General features: G+C 34.7%; 1 long non-coding RNA gene and 1 other non-coding gene across 2 annotated transcripts; both read left to right on the top strand.

Annotated features, from left to right (window-relative positions):
* The first annotated feature begins 13063 nt into the window (after positions 1-13063).
* On the top strand, positions 13064-13739 carry LOC142520890 (uncharacterized). The gene is made up of 2 exons (XR_012814022.1): positions 13064-13173; positions 13357-13739. It is a non-coding gene; the product is annotated as an uncharacterized LOC142520890 (long non-coding RNA).
* LOC142521591 (small nucleolar RNA Z221/R21b) lies at positions 13244-13336 on the top strand. The gene has a single exon (XR_012814295.1). It is a non-coding gene; the product is annotated as a small nucleolar RNA Z221/R21b (small nucleolar RNA).
* Positions 13740-14133: the final 394 nt, after the last annotated feature.

The following is a 14133-nucleotide window of genomic DNA, read 5'->3' as shown; positions in this document are numbered from 1 at the left end:
GGGCATTACTCAATATAGAGGGAATGCGACGCTTGCAAGAATGAGAATTACGGCCCTTGCAGCGACAATATACCATATTAGTGTATCGAAAAATTTAGGGACTAAATTGCAATTTTCAAAAACTTAGGGACTAAAATGAAGAGAATTTGAAATTCTGGGGGGTAGAAAAGAAATTTTCGAGAAAAATTAGGGTCCTAATGAGAAAATTTCGAGAAAATTATGAGAAAATAATTATAGAAATTCCTTAAACTTCAACACGGATAGATTTGATGGTATATTTGTCGCATGAAGAATATTCATTTTAGGTGTAGCTATCTACGCATTGCTGGATTCGGGAGCTAGACATTCATTCATTTCTGAGACATTTGTCAAGAGACTAAAGATTATACCCGAGGATATGGGATTAGGCTTCAAAGTTTCTATTCCTTCTGGTGATAAAATGGTCACTTCGAGCATTGCGAGGAATCTGGAGCTTCATTTGCAAAAAGTTGTGGTTCGGGCAGATCTTATCATACTCCCAATGCCTGAATTCGACATCATTCTTGGCATGGATTGGCTAACGTTGAATGGAGGTTTGATAGATTTTCGGCAAAGGTCAGTGTCTATTCGACCACCCAGCAGGAAATCTTTTGTCTTTGAGGCAGCAAAGAACAAGCAAATGCTGCTCATCATTTCTTGCATCAGTGCGAGGAAACTTATTAAGCGAATCTGCCAAGCTTTTCTAGCATGTGTTACTTCAGCGCATGTTCCTGTCAGTCAGAAGTTAAAGGAGGTTAAGGTCGTCAGAGACTTTCCTAGTGTCTTTCCTGAGTACGTTTCTGGCATTCCACCGGACCGAGAGGTGGAATTTTCTATTGAGTTGTTGCCTTGCACATTGCCAATTTCTAAGGCACCCTATCATCTAGCACATGTCGATATGAAAGAACTAAAGGATCAAATTCAAGAATTGCTGGACAAGGGTTTTACTCGCCTTAGTTGTTCTCCACGGGGCGCACCGAGATTATTTATGAGGAAGAAGGATGGTAGTATGCGACTCTGCATTGATTATCGAGAGAAGAATAGAGTCATCATCAAGAATAAGTATCCATTGCCTAGAATTGAAGACATATTTGATCAACTGCAAGGAGCATCGATATTCTCGAAAATAGATCTTCGTTCGGGATACCATCAGCTGAAGGTGAAGGAGTTCGATGTTCATAACATGTCTTTTAGGACTCGATATGGGCACTATGAGTTTCAGGTCATGTCATTTGGGTTGAACAATGCGCCATCGATCTTCATGGATCTCATGAATCGCGTATTTCAGTCGTATCTTGATCGATTCATCATAGTCTTCATAGATGACATTCTGATTTACTCAAAGATCCGAGAGGAGTATAGTCAGCACTTGAGAATGATGCTACAAATATTGCAAGATAGAAAGTTATTCTCTAAGTTCACCAAGTGCGAGATTTGGCTCGAGAGATTGGCATTTTTGGCCCACATTATTTCTAGAGATGGAGCTGAGGTCGATCCAAGAAAAGTCGAGGTAGTTAAAGAATGGCCAGTACCGAAGAGCGTAACCGAGATCCGTAGCTTCATGGGTCTAGCTGGCTACTATCGGAAGTTGATTCAAGGATTCTCATCATTAGAGTACCCTTGACCGCCTTGACGAATAAGAATGCAAAATTTATTTGGGGATTTTTAATGCCAAGAGAGTTTTGAGAAGTTGAAGCAAGCTTTGACTACAGTGCCAGTTCTGTCGATGCTTTTGGGGCAAGGAGAGTATGTTCTTTATAAGGATGCTTCGAAGCTTCGTTTAGGCACATTCTTGATACAAAATGATCGAGTGATAGCTTATGCGTTTGGACATTTGAAAGTTCATGAGAAGAATTACCCAACTCATGACCTCGAGCTTGCAGCAGTAGTATTTGCATTGAAGATTTGGAAATATTACTTATATGTAGAGAAGTGCAAGGTTTTCACTGTTCGTAAGAGCTTGAAGTATTTCTTCACCCAAAAAAATTTGAATATGAGGCAGCGAAGATGGATAGAGTTGGTAAAGGACTACGACTGCAATGTTAGCTACCATCCGAGCAAATCTAATGTAGTTGCAGACGCATTAAGTATAAAGACAACAGTTATTGCCCAATTATCAATTCAAAGACCATTGCAAGCAGAAATTCAGCGGTTCGAGCTTGAATTATATGCTAGGGGTGAGGCCCCCAATCTTTCTACTATGACAATAGAGTCGGCTTTGAGGGACAGAATTGCGAGGGTCGGTCTTCCGATGATCAGTTGCAAAAATGGAGGCTGAGAGATGAAGGTAAGGGTCGAAAGCTGTATTCTGTGGAGGTTGGCATAGTTCGATATCGAGATCAACTATGGATTCCTAGTGTATATTCACTGCGAGAGGTTATTATGAAAGAAGCTCATAATACCTGTACTCCATTCACCCTGGAAGTACGAAGATATATAAGGACCTGCAGTTGTTGCATTGGTGGCTGGGCATGAAGCGAGACATCTTGTGTTTTGCGTCCGAGTGTTTGACATGTTAACAAGTCAAGGCTGAGCATCAGAGGCCAGTCGGAAAGCTTAAGCCACTTCCAATTCCCGAGGGGAAATAGGGAAATATTACCATGTATTTTGTTGTGGGACTGCCAAGGACTATTAGATGTTTCAATGCCATTTGGGTGATCGCTGATTGTCTTATGAAATCAGCGCACTTTCTACCTATCAAGATAACATTCACCATGACACAATACGCAACGATGTATATTCAAGAGATATTCGGACTGCATGGGCTTCCAGTGTCCATTGTTTATGACCGAGACCCGAGGTTCATATCGTCTTTCTGGAAGAGTCTACATGCATCGATGTGGACAAAGTTGTTATTCAGTACATCATTGCATCCTCAAACTGATGGTCAGTCTGAAAGGGTGATTCAAATTTTGGAGGATCTACTCCGATCTTGTGTGATCGATTTCCAAGGAAGTTGAGAACCAAAGTTATCTCTAGTGGAGTTCACCTATAAAAATAGTTACCAATCGTCTATATGAATGGCTCCTCACGAGTCACTTTATGGAAGGAAGTGCAGATCACCCATACATTAAGACGAGGATGGTGAAAGAGGAGAATTAAGTCCGGACTTGATCAAGCAAACAGCGGAGCTATCAGTCAAAATCTAAGATAGGATGAAGACTGCACAAAGCTGACAAAAGAGCTACGCCGATAAACAACGAAGAGAACTAGAGTTTGCAGTAGGTGACCACGTATTCATGAAAGTAGTAATTATGAAGGGTGCTACAAGATTTGGTAAGAAAAGAAAACTCAATCCAAGGTGCATAGGACCATTTGAGATTTTGGAGAATATTAGAACATTTTCCTATAGAGTGGCGTTGCCACCCATGTTAGCTGGAGTACACAATGTGTTTCATATCTTGATGCTGCGAAAGTACATGTCGAATCTTTCGCATGTACTAGATTACAAACCTCTGCAGTTGACTCCAAACATGTCATACGAGAAAAGACTTACGCAAATTCTTAATAGGCAAGAAAGAAGACTCTGAAACAAAGTTATTCAAATTTTCAAAGTCATGTAGCTAAATCACTAGGAGCAAGAAGCTACTTGGGAAACCGAGAGGGACATGTGAAATGCAATATACTCGGATATCAATGATCAAGTTAAGAATTTCATGCTCAGTCTAGAGACGCCTGAGTGTGTAGTCTCTGATCTTACCTAGGCATGTTTTGGCTCTCACACTCATCATCAAGACGTTGACCTACAATGTCTAGGGTCATCAGAGCCCGCGGGTCCCGTCAGATACTGTAGATCTCGATATCCAACCATCCACAATACAAAACATGGCTGAACGGACCCAACAAAAGAGGTGTATCTCAAAAGATAGCAGGTCCAACGTCAAAGCAGTAAAACATGTATCATGCAACAGATAAATATGTAGCATATAAGTGTGTATATTACGCTTGAATATATCATTCAGTACATCACATGCCTCACTAAAACAATATGACAGAAAGTTTACTCGTCTGAACCTAGACAATACCAACAGATTGAAATCATTATAATGCCATATCCATAATTACTAAACATTCTTCAAAGTTCTTTGTAATGATCTTTAAATCATTATTTAAGGCTTTAGAATTATACTTGCATCTGTCTTCAGCCTGATGATAACATCTCGATCTGCGTGTCCTAGTTCACCGAACCTTCCTTGAGTCGAAACTAGCTTCGAAGATTCCCAACACTAAATTTCCATAAAAAATGGCTAGAAAACCTAAGGTAAATGACTATAACTCGAGAGAGAGTAGTTGAGGGAAAGTTGTGTAGGAAACAAATGAAATCAGCTTCTATTTATAGGCTGCATCCGGACTAGTTCAAAAGAACTAAAATCGATCTTATCTACCACATGTTATAATTTCACATAATGTTTAATTAATAACTCTTTAATCATGTCTTAATTAGTAATTCATTCAAAATAAGGATTTGAGTTATTATACCGTCAGAGTGTCAGAGTCCATGCGCATTACCAGAGGTGCACTATTTGATTGGAAAAGACAATGACATGGCACGAAGATGTCTTTGTTTGAAAACGACCATCAGATTGAAAAAGTCGACTGTTGGAATCGAATCATATAAATAGATCAGTTTGTTTGACTCTCAAAGGGCCTTTACTAATTTTCTGAATCACGAGTACTATTCTGAACATCAAATTCTTGAAATCTTAACCGATCAAGCATCTTTTTAGCAAACGCTGCCTTTAATCTATCTAATCTTAGAGGATCAATTTGTTCCGGTTTATTTTCTTGAGAAATATTTGCAATTGACAAGAGGAGTCTTACTGTTCATTTTGTTTAAGTTGTGATATATCTAGGAGTTTTAGTGGGTCGGAGAAAAGTTATGCTAAAGTATGTTGTTGCAAATTGCTTGTGATTAACAAAAGCTTCTAGTGGAATCTTTCTAAGGTGAGAGAAAATGTGAAATATGAGTTATTCAAGTCTCCGAACATCCATAAACATTTTTATGCACTTGCTATTTCAATTGATCTTATATACGTTCAGCCTAACTATTAACTCAACCTTGCCATTTTGTTGTTCAAACCGTTTAGTGAGCATATTTACGCATTGTACCAAACTGGTGGCTTAGTTATATAAAACTGACAAGAATTACAATTCAGTGTTACTAACTCAATCGAATTAATTTGCGAATTTGTTGAGATTTTTTATTCACTTAATCTAAATCAATCTCTCGATCATAATAGTTACATCAGCACTTCTGATGAAAAATGACTAATATTACTTAAAAAATGATTGAAATTTGATATATGATTAAAATTATAATTTTCTCAAATAATAATTTTCGACTTACGCTCGATCAAGTTAAGATTAACGCATTTGAGTAGAGCTCGAGTAATTTTCAAATAATTCAAGCTTGAACTCAACAAACAGTATATTTTTATACATCAAATCAATTCGAGATAGAGCTCAAATTTTTCAAGAAGTTCAATAAAAGCTTGGCCCCATCGGAAGTATATCTTAAGCCAATGGAAAGATAATTTGCTTTTATTTTATATTCCTAAATTTATGGGATTGAGGAAACTCGAAAGTCGAACAGTTACAAAGAAAATCACCAGTTCTATAAGTTGCTTTCAATGTAGTGTAATTGCATATTTCCTTCGGATACATCTTATTACAATCTTTATCTGTGAGACAGGTTAACCCTACCAATATTCACAATAAAAAGTAATATTTTTAGCATAAAAAGTAATATTTTTTCATGGATGACCCAAATAAAATAAATCTCTCACAAAATACGACCCTGTGAGACCGTCTCACACAAATTTTTGTATTTATTAGTTTATCTTGAAAATATTGTCAGTATCTAGTAATTATCGAAGTTTCATCAAAATTCACGACAATGACTAAAAATAGATTCTTTATTTTATCCAAATAGAAAACAAGAAGAGTAGATCTCTTGTGAGATGATCTCACGAATCTTTATCTGTGAGACGGGTCATCCCTACCAATATTCACAAAAAAAAGTAATACTTTTAGCATAAAAAGTAATATTTTATCATGAATGACCAAAATATGAGATATGTCTCACAAAATACGACCCGTGAAACCGTCTCATACAAGTTTTTGTCAAACAAGAAATATTAGAAATCTTCGAGATGATATTGAAAATATTTATAAACAAATTATTTATTTTGTTTAATTATTTATATATAAAATGAAATTGCATTTAATTGTGCCTGTCTATAATCTCATTTGACTTTAAAAACAATAATTAATTACATTTTGTTGGAAGGCTAAAATGGTGACCACCAATTTGTAGGCCTAATAATTGAGTGGTAAATATGTGCGGATTATAGATATTTCTGTTATTAAAAAAAATGTAACAGTGGCTACGTGACATGTAAATGTCTTGTTACTGTCAATTTCAAACATTGTCCCCAAAAATATAATATAAAATAAGGATGATTTTTTGTGCATTATCATCATCACTTTCAAGGAAGAAATTCTCCTTTATCTTCATAAAAATGTGAGCTAATATATTTCAAATTAGTATACAAAGTGTAATTGAGTATGTGAAATTTCAAATTTTATAAATTTTTAAATATAATTTTAATATAATGTTGTTTTTCAAGATATATAAGTGTAAATGAGTCCAGCTATTCATGATCGGTTTGATCGAAACTTGACTCGAATTTTATTTGAATGAACTCGATATATAATTTTTTTTGAAGATAAATATAATTTTTTTATCAAGATATATGAGTGTATATTTAAGATATTTTAATCTTCTAATAATTAAAATCATTATTTGACACAAAGAGAGCATGATCTTACATCAAAAAACAAATGGGTAGAAATCAGTTGATTTTAGGGAAAATAGCTAAAATCGTCATGTAAGACTGTCAAATTTTTTTGTTTTGGTTATGTAAGTCTTCCAATTTTGGAATTGGTAATGTAAGTTATGTTATGTTTTAGTTTTTATTTTTTTCATTTAACTGATAACTTGACGTCGAAAAATACTGACATAACGTCGACGAAGAATGATGCGACATTAGGAAATGATGACATGTTGGCGCCACATTAGAACTCGATAGAAAAAAGACTAAAAAATGCCAAAATATAATCTAACTTATATGAAAAAAATACAAAATAGCACATTTATAGGATATTTTGGCTATTCCTTAATTTATTTTGCATCAAAAAATACATCAATACCCATCATCAAAGATTCCAAAATACATCATTGTTTCTCTAATTCTATTAAAACGTCTCTCTTGCATATCATGAAAGTCATCTACAAGTGAATCTATACTGAATTTTTTAGCAATTCTATTCTCAATATACACTTGCAAACAGTCATAAAGAAATTCATCTTCCATCTTATTCATAAGTGTCGTCTTGACTATATTCATAGCAGAAAAAGAGCGTTATGTGGTAGTTATAGAAACTAGAAGCATGAGAATATGTGTTATGGCCCTAAACACAAGCGGATAAATTTATGACTTTTTAGTCTTCACCAACTATTGACATAAATCAGAAACAATTACCAATGTTCTAAAATCAAGAAGTTGTGGCATATTATCAAAATGCTCAAATTGGATTCTTAATTGTAACATCTCATGTTCTGCAAAGTCTTCTGGGTACCAATTTGATTAAATCCTTTCTCCCCTTACAACTAGAAATTCATCTTCATCTTATTCAAAAGTGTAGTATTTACTATATACATAGCCTAAAAAAAAGCGTTATGTGGTAGTTGTAAAAACTAGAAACATGAGAATGTGTTATGGCCCTAAACACAAGCGGATAACTTTATGACTTTTTAGTTTTAATTATGGACGAGGATAACATCTTTCGGCCCAACAACTAGTGCCAATTACAAACTATGCGCAAAACAATGAACATAGTAAGAATAAGGACTTTCACCTAAAATTAAAGATTCTAATCACTTCCATTCACCGTATATGTTACTTGCACTATCATAACATTGTCCTCGAATATTTTGAGCATCGAGAATGTAAGAGGATAAAAAAGATACCTTCTTTCAATGTTGATGCAATAATGTCTTTAACATGAACAAGTCCAAATAAACGCTCTTGCCCATAGCCATCTTTTTTCAACAAATCTCAAGAAAATCGACATTTGCTCTTTTTTAGATTCATCTAGAGTTAATTTCATCAGCAATTATACAAAATTTTGCATCAGCAATTATAACAATAAATGGCTAGATAATCTCATTTTCTCCTCGGCTCTTCTTCTCTGTTCTTCGACTCTCTTCTGCTCTCTCCCATTTTGGCATCACCACGCTACATAAACTCAATAATTTCTTGCAGCTGGCTACCAATGGTTGCTTGGACATGATCGAGCAAGGCATCCATATGATGTTTTACTTGAGTATTCTGCCCCAAGAGTTCAACATTCAAGCTGACGGTGTGCTTTCTCGTTGCAGCTTGATCTATTTCCATCAGCTTGAACGAAGGACTTGTTTCTTGAAATTTTTGAAAGAAAATGTGAGGCCCGGGGCCGAAGAGGACGGAGGGTGATCGCCGGTGCCATCAGTTGCACGGACAATGAGCGGCTCCTGGCAGGCTTCTAGGTGGAGGGAACATGAATGAACCGACCCACGCGGGAATGAGAGGGATTCCGAGACTGTTCAATGTAATGGACTGTACAGTTGAAGAGGGCTTAAAAGATTTGATTTGTACTACTCATATGCATCTTCTTTTCGGTAGCTCATCACATAAGAGCTCCAAAGTCAAGCGTGCTTGACTTGGGGCAATTTTGGAATGGGTAACCTCCTGGGAAGTTTCCCAGGGTGCGTGTGAGTGAGGACATACGCACGCTGGAAAGACTCGTCTTGATACAGTGAGGACAGTCGTCGAATCTGGGGCGTTACAGAAAATGTATGTGCAAAGTGCTTTATTTCGACGTTTGTCAATGATTTAGACAAGTCCTTCATCTGAGAGAAATTTTTTTGAAGCATAAACTAAGGAGTATTTGCCTCGAAAAATTCACAGAAGACATTCAGATTGATCTGAGGACATGATATATCTTCATTAATATTAGGTTCCGAGGAAGAAGGAACGGTTTAACTATTAACTCTCCAACGGATGAATGTTAGCTACTAGAGTAGTATTTTGAATGGTTGAAGCTTCAGCGGCTTGATCGATATCGGGTTGTGGATTAGCCACAACTTTAATTTCTCAATGGTTTGATTCGGAGGCATTGTAGAAGAAGTGTCCATACGACAATGATCAAATTCAAACTGAGAAAATGATCGGAACACTTCATCCATAAGGAATAGTAGGCATCTCTTGGAGGTCTCCTCTTCGATTTACTGTAGGATGTGGATAAGAAGAAGCTTATGCATCAGTTGGGATAGACATTGTTTGAACTTGGGCCGGACAGTTTCCTTAACAACATGACTTGAGGAATTCTGAGTGGTGTGTTTACAGAAATTTGTTGATCACCAGCCTGACTTCTTCCCAATTCAAAATTTGCCTCAGACTTATCTTCCTCGGCTGCTGGAAGGTTGTATTCTTGCCATTTTACTCTCACGGCCATAGAGATGGATAATCCATACATCTAGAGCTGGCTGATGACTGTGGCATCATCTTCAGCAGTCGGACTTTGAGCATGAAAGATGGCACGTTTTTCTTGTTGAACTCTCGCATCACACTTTCTCTGATTTCAAGCTTAATGAATTATTTCTTTTCAAGAGTCTCCAAGTAAGTTAGTTTCAACTTAGTCCAGGATCTTATTCTCTAGTTCAGTCACTACTTTGAGCATGAAAGATGGCACATTTTGATCCTTCTTCTTTTTCGAGGATCTTTTCTCATCTTTTAGTTGTTTCTTCTCGAAGGGCTTCTTATCATATTTCTTAGGCATGTTACAGTATGCGATAAAATGATATTTCTTTCTCCAGTTAAAAACAAGTTTGATTTTCATCAGATCTTCAAACATGTCATGAATCTCGAGTTTGTTGAGATCTTTTAATCTTACATGTCTATTGTCTTTACATCCCACTCTCTTTGAAGAGCTCCCCTCACTTTAAGTGACACCTCTATGTTGTTGTACTCCTTCCTAAGAGCGGATATTTCGATCACAATGTTAATAAATCTCACATCGAACTCACTCTTGATTTATCCAGCATTCATCTTTATGATGTCGAATTTAGGATGACCACAATCAAACTATTCTCATTAGTCTAAAGATTACCTTCACAAAGTTGTTTATCCCAAATTTCTTTAGAAGTTGAACATATTATTAAACATATTTTAATAAAGATTTTATAAAGGATATCTTTGGCCATATTATCGAGATTGGTCTTCTTCATGAAATCTTATCCAGTTCAATCCGATTGGTGTTTTTCCACCATTTTTGGAGCATCCTCGGATACTGCTATTGTGTCTTGCGGTTAGAATCTTCATTAGACAATCAGTTATGACATATCACATGTCATCATCTTGTGCAGCCAATGTTCTTGCATACGAGTCTTCCAATCATCATATTCTTCTTTTGAGAACATTGGAATCTTGTTAAAATATGTCATTAGAAATATATATTTATCATAGTTCAAAAAACACTCGTTCTGATACCACTTGTTGGGATCAAATTAGAGTTTAGAGAGATGATAAATAAACTATTTAAAATATTTTGTTAAGAAGAATTCTTGAATAACTAGCTTTGTTTGACCACTGAAAATAAATAAGTGTGAAAACGATCTGATTTGACTAGTGAAAGATATATATCGGGCAAACAATGTATAACAAGAAACGTCCAGATATGCAAAAGGGAGATAAAATTGATTAAGGTAAATAAGACAGATAATTATGGATGATGAGATGAATACTAATACGTCAACTCTTCCTCTACTTAAGAAGGAATTCATTAAAAAACCTTTGATTTTATAACATTATCCAAAAACTCACTTCAATTGTAACTTATCATTACCTAATCTAAAACTCTTATTGTATACATAACAAGCTCTGAAAGTTTAAAACCCTCGGTTCATCAGACAACAACAATACAACCCAATGGCCATCTCGAACAGCTTGAGTTGGTGGGTACCACAATATGATCTTATAAGATCGGATAGATTCCGATGTGCGTGTGCGTGCTAAGTAGGGGTGGGCGTAGATCGGTTCGGTCCGGTTTTTCTCTATAATGGTTCGGTTTTTCGGTTTTCGGTTTTGAATATATCTGGTCCAAAACTAAACCATTTTATTACGGTCCGGTCCGGTTTTTTGTAATATGGTTCGGTTATATGGTCGGTTATATACGATTTTATAATATTTTGTTAAGAAATAAAATTATACATCACTTGATGCTTGATGGATGCAACACATATAAAAGAAAAAATGATAGTAGATGAGTAGAACATATACGATTAGAATAGCACTTATGATTTAACAATCTAAACTTCAATAACAATTTGAAATACAATTTCAAACAGTAGCTCATCAATAAAAGGATATACAGTCATTAAATTCCAATTTTTCAACTCCAAAATGCACATAGATTTTGCATCTCAAATCTCAATACATTTAACAATATGAGCTTCAATAAAAATTTGAAATTTCAATTGTCAATATTGGACTTGTCACATGACTAAGGTCCATTTATTAGCACATTATACAAAAAGCTCTATGGTTAAATATAATATGGCCGGTTCGGTTATTTCGGTTTTCTGAGGATCAAAACCGTAAATCGAACCAAAAAACCGAGTTTTCTTTTATTTTGAAATCGTAACCGGCTGAAAAACCAATAAAACTGAACCATTTAAACCGAATTTTTCGGTTCGGTCGGTTATTTCGGTTTTAACCAAACTATGCCCACCCCTAGTACTAAGTTGAGTAATTGGAATTATGATTGTTTAAGTGTTCTCGAAGATCTTGAGATATTAAGGACTTGAAAAATGTAAGATTGTAATATTAAGATCAAATAGTTGTTCTCTTAATCTTTCTGAATTGAATCTGCATATTTATAATTGAAAATTTCAACGGTCAGATTTTGCATTTCAACAACTAGTCGCAATACGTTGTACTTTAACAGTTGCAGATGCAGTAATAACTATTTGATTAAGTTGCACCTGTTTGGAGTTGGTACCCTCCTATTTTTTAAGGCCCAACTAACTTGCTCCAAATTGGTGGCCCAATTAATTGGGATTCAAGAAAATTTTATTTGTAGAAAATATATAATTTTGTCATGTAAGTTTGATTGTTTTTTTAGGTTTTTGGTTTGAAAATAGTTTGATTCTTTAAATATTCTAAGTTTGTTCTTGATGTAATAAATTTATTTATATTTTTATTTGTTGTCATATTTCATTGAAGCGTTGGAACGATTTTCATGCATGTCTGTGTGGAACAATAAGCACCTCTATCATAGTATAATCGTATCTAATCTATAACTACATGATATCTTAATAAAGAACAGGTCTCTTATGAGACGATCTCACGAATCTTTATCTGTGATATGGGTCAACTCTACCGATATTCACAATAAAAAGTAATACTCTTAGCATAAAAAGTCATATTTTTTCATGGATGACCCAAATAAGATATTTGTCTCACAAAATACGACCCGTGAGACCGTCTCACACAAATTTTTGCTCTTAATAAAATAATATATATTTTTATTAAAAATGTATTGATCACTAAATTTTTTTACAAAACATTTTATGGAAATGTGTGTTTTTTTGTCTGATATTTATATTTTTTTTGCGATTTTGGTCATTTTGTTATCAAATTTCAGCCTAACTCCAATATTTTTGGTAACTTTATTTATTTTTAAATGGAGGTGTTAATGTGATATTATACACATCAGCATCACGTCGAAAAAAAAAACTATAATTACAAATAAAACAAAGTTAGCAGACTAATACTAAAATTTGTCTAAAAAATATACATACATATAAGACCAAAAAAAAAAACAATTTTGTCGATATTTTACAAGCACGCGACGCGATCAGTTCTGTGAAATGAGAAAAACGTATAATGGACTGAGGCAGGTAAATACGGCCCAACCCAAAATCCCAAACTCGAAGCCCTTGAATATTATCGCAAGTAACTAGGGTTTTGTGTAGCCTCCCTCATTCCCACCCTTCGTATCCTATATATAATACCCCCACGCCCTTTCTCTCCGCCATCGCAGATTCAACAGGTGAAATCGATTGTTTGTTTATTTATTTAATGAATTGATTTTCTGGGTTTTTGCAATGAATTGATCGAAGGGGCTGGGATGAGATATTGGAGAATGTCATGCACCACTCTGATTTTAATCTCGTGATGATAATTTTCTCAAACCCATACTAATTTCTGAGCCCCTTCGACTTTCTGAGCGCAGATTTTGAATGAAAATTGGTAGATTTATTGAGTAATTTGGATATGAATTTGGGGGAGGGAATCAGATGATGCGATCTTTGATCGAACCATGATGCGGACCGTACAACAGCTCCAATGCTTCTGGGGATAATTTTTGGTCTCTGATGGTTCCTTCCTTCGTTTCCTTTTTTTTTTTAGTTGTTTTGGGTTTTCCTTTACATTTGAAAATTTTGTAAATTTGAATATTTTTTAAAGATTTTTTAAAAAAATTGTTTTGGGTTTTCGTATCACATTTGAAATTTTGTGATTTTTTATTTAAAAAACTATCGGTTTCAAATTTGGGACGAGGACTTTGAACATTATTGATAAGTTTGATATTCAGTTTCAAATTTGAGACGAGATCTCGGTCTATGTTTTTTTTAAAAAAAAATTGTTTTGGGTTTTTCATTTACATTTGAAATTTTGTGATTTTATTACAAAGATCTACATTTTTTTTTATTTTTGATTACAAAATAAATTGAGCATATCCAGGGATCACAAAATCGGTGTTCAAAAATCATAATCGAAGAAAATGTTTATATCAAAAACAAAAGTATTTGGATTTCATTCTTCGGATGTATCTATTTTTTTGATATAAACATTTTTGATTCATTTTATTGACTTTTGTTTAATCTAGTGAAAGATTTTCATAAATTATCTTGATTTAAAAGATTGTTCGATGAACATGAATCAAAATATTTCGAAAGATAGCTTTTATATTATTTATAAGGTTGATAGCGGGTTTTAAATTTGAGACGAG

Source organism: Primulina tabacum, chromosome 12 (genome assembly GCF_025594145.1).
Source record: "Primulina tabacum isolate GXHZ01 chromosome 12, ASM2559414v2, whole genome shotgun sequence".
Classification (NCBI taxonomy): Eukaryota; Viridiplantae; Streptophyta; class Magnoliopsida; order Lamiales; family Gesneriaceae; genus Primulina; species Primulina tabacum.
This window is presented reverse-complemented; position numbering and strand designations above follow the sequence as displayed.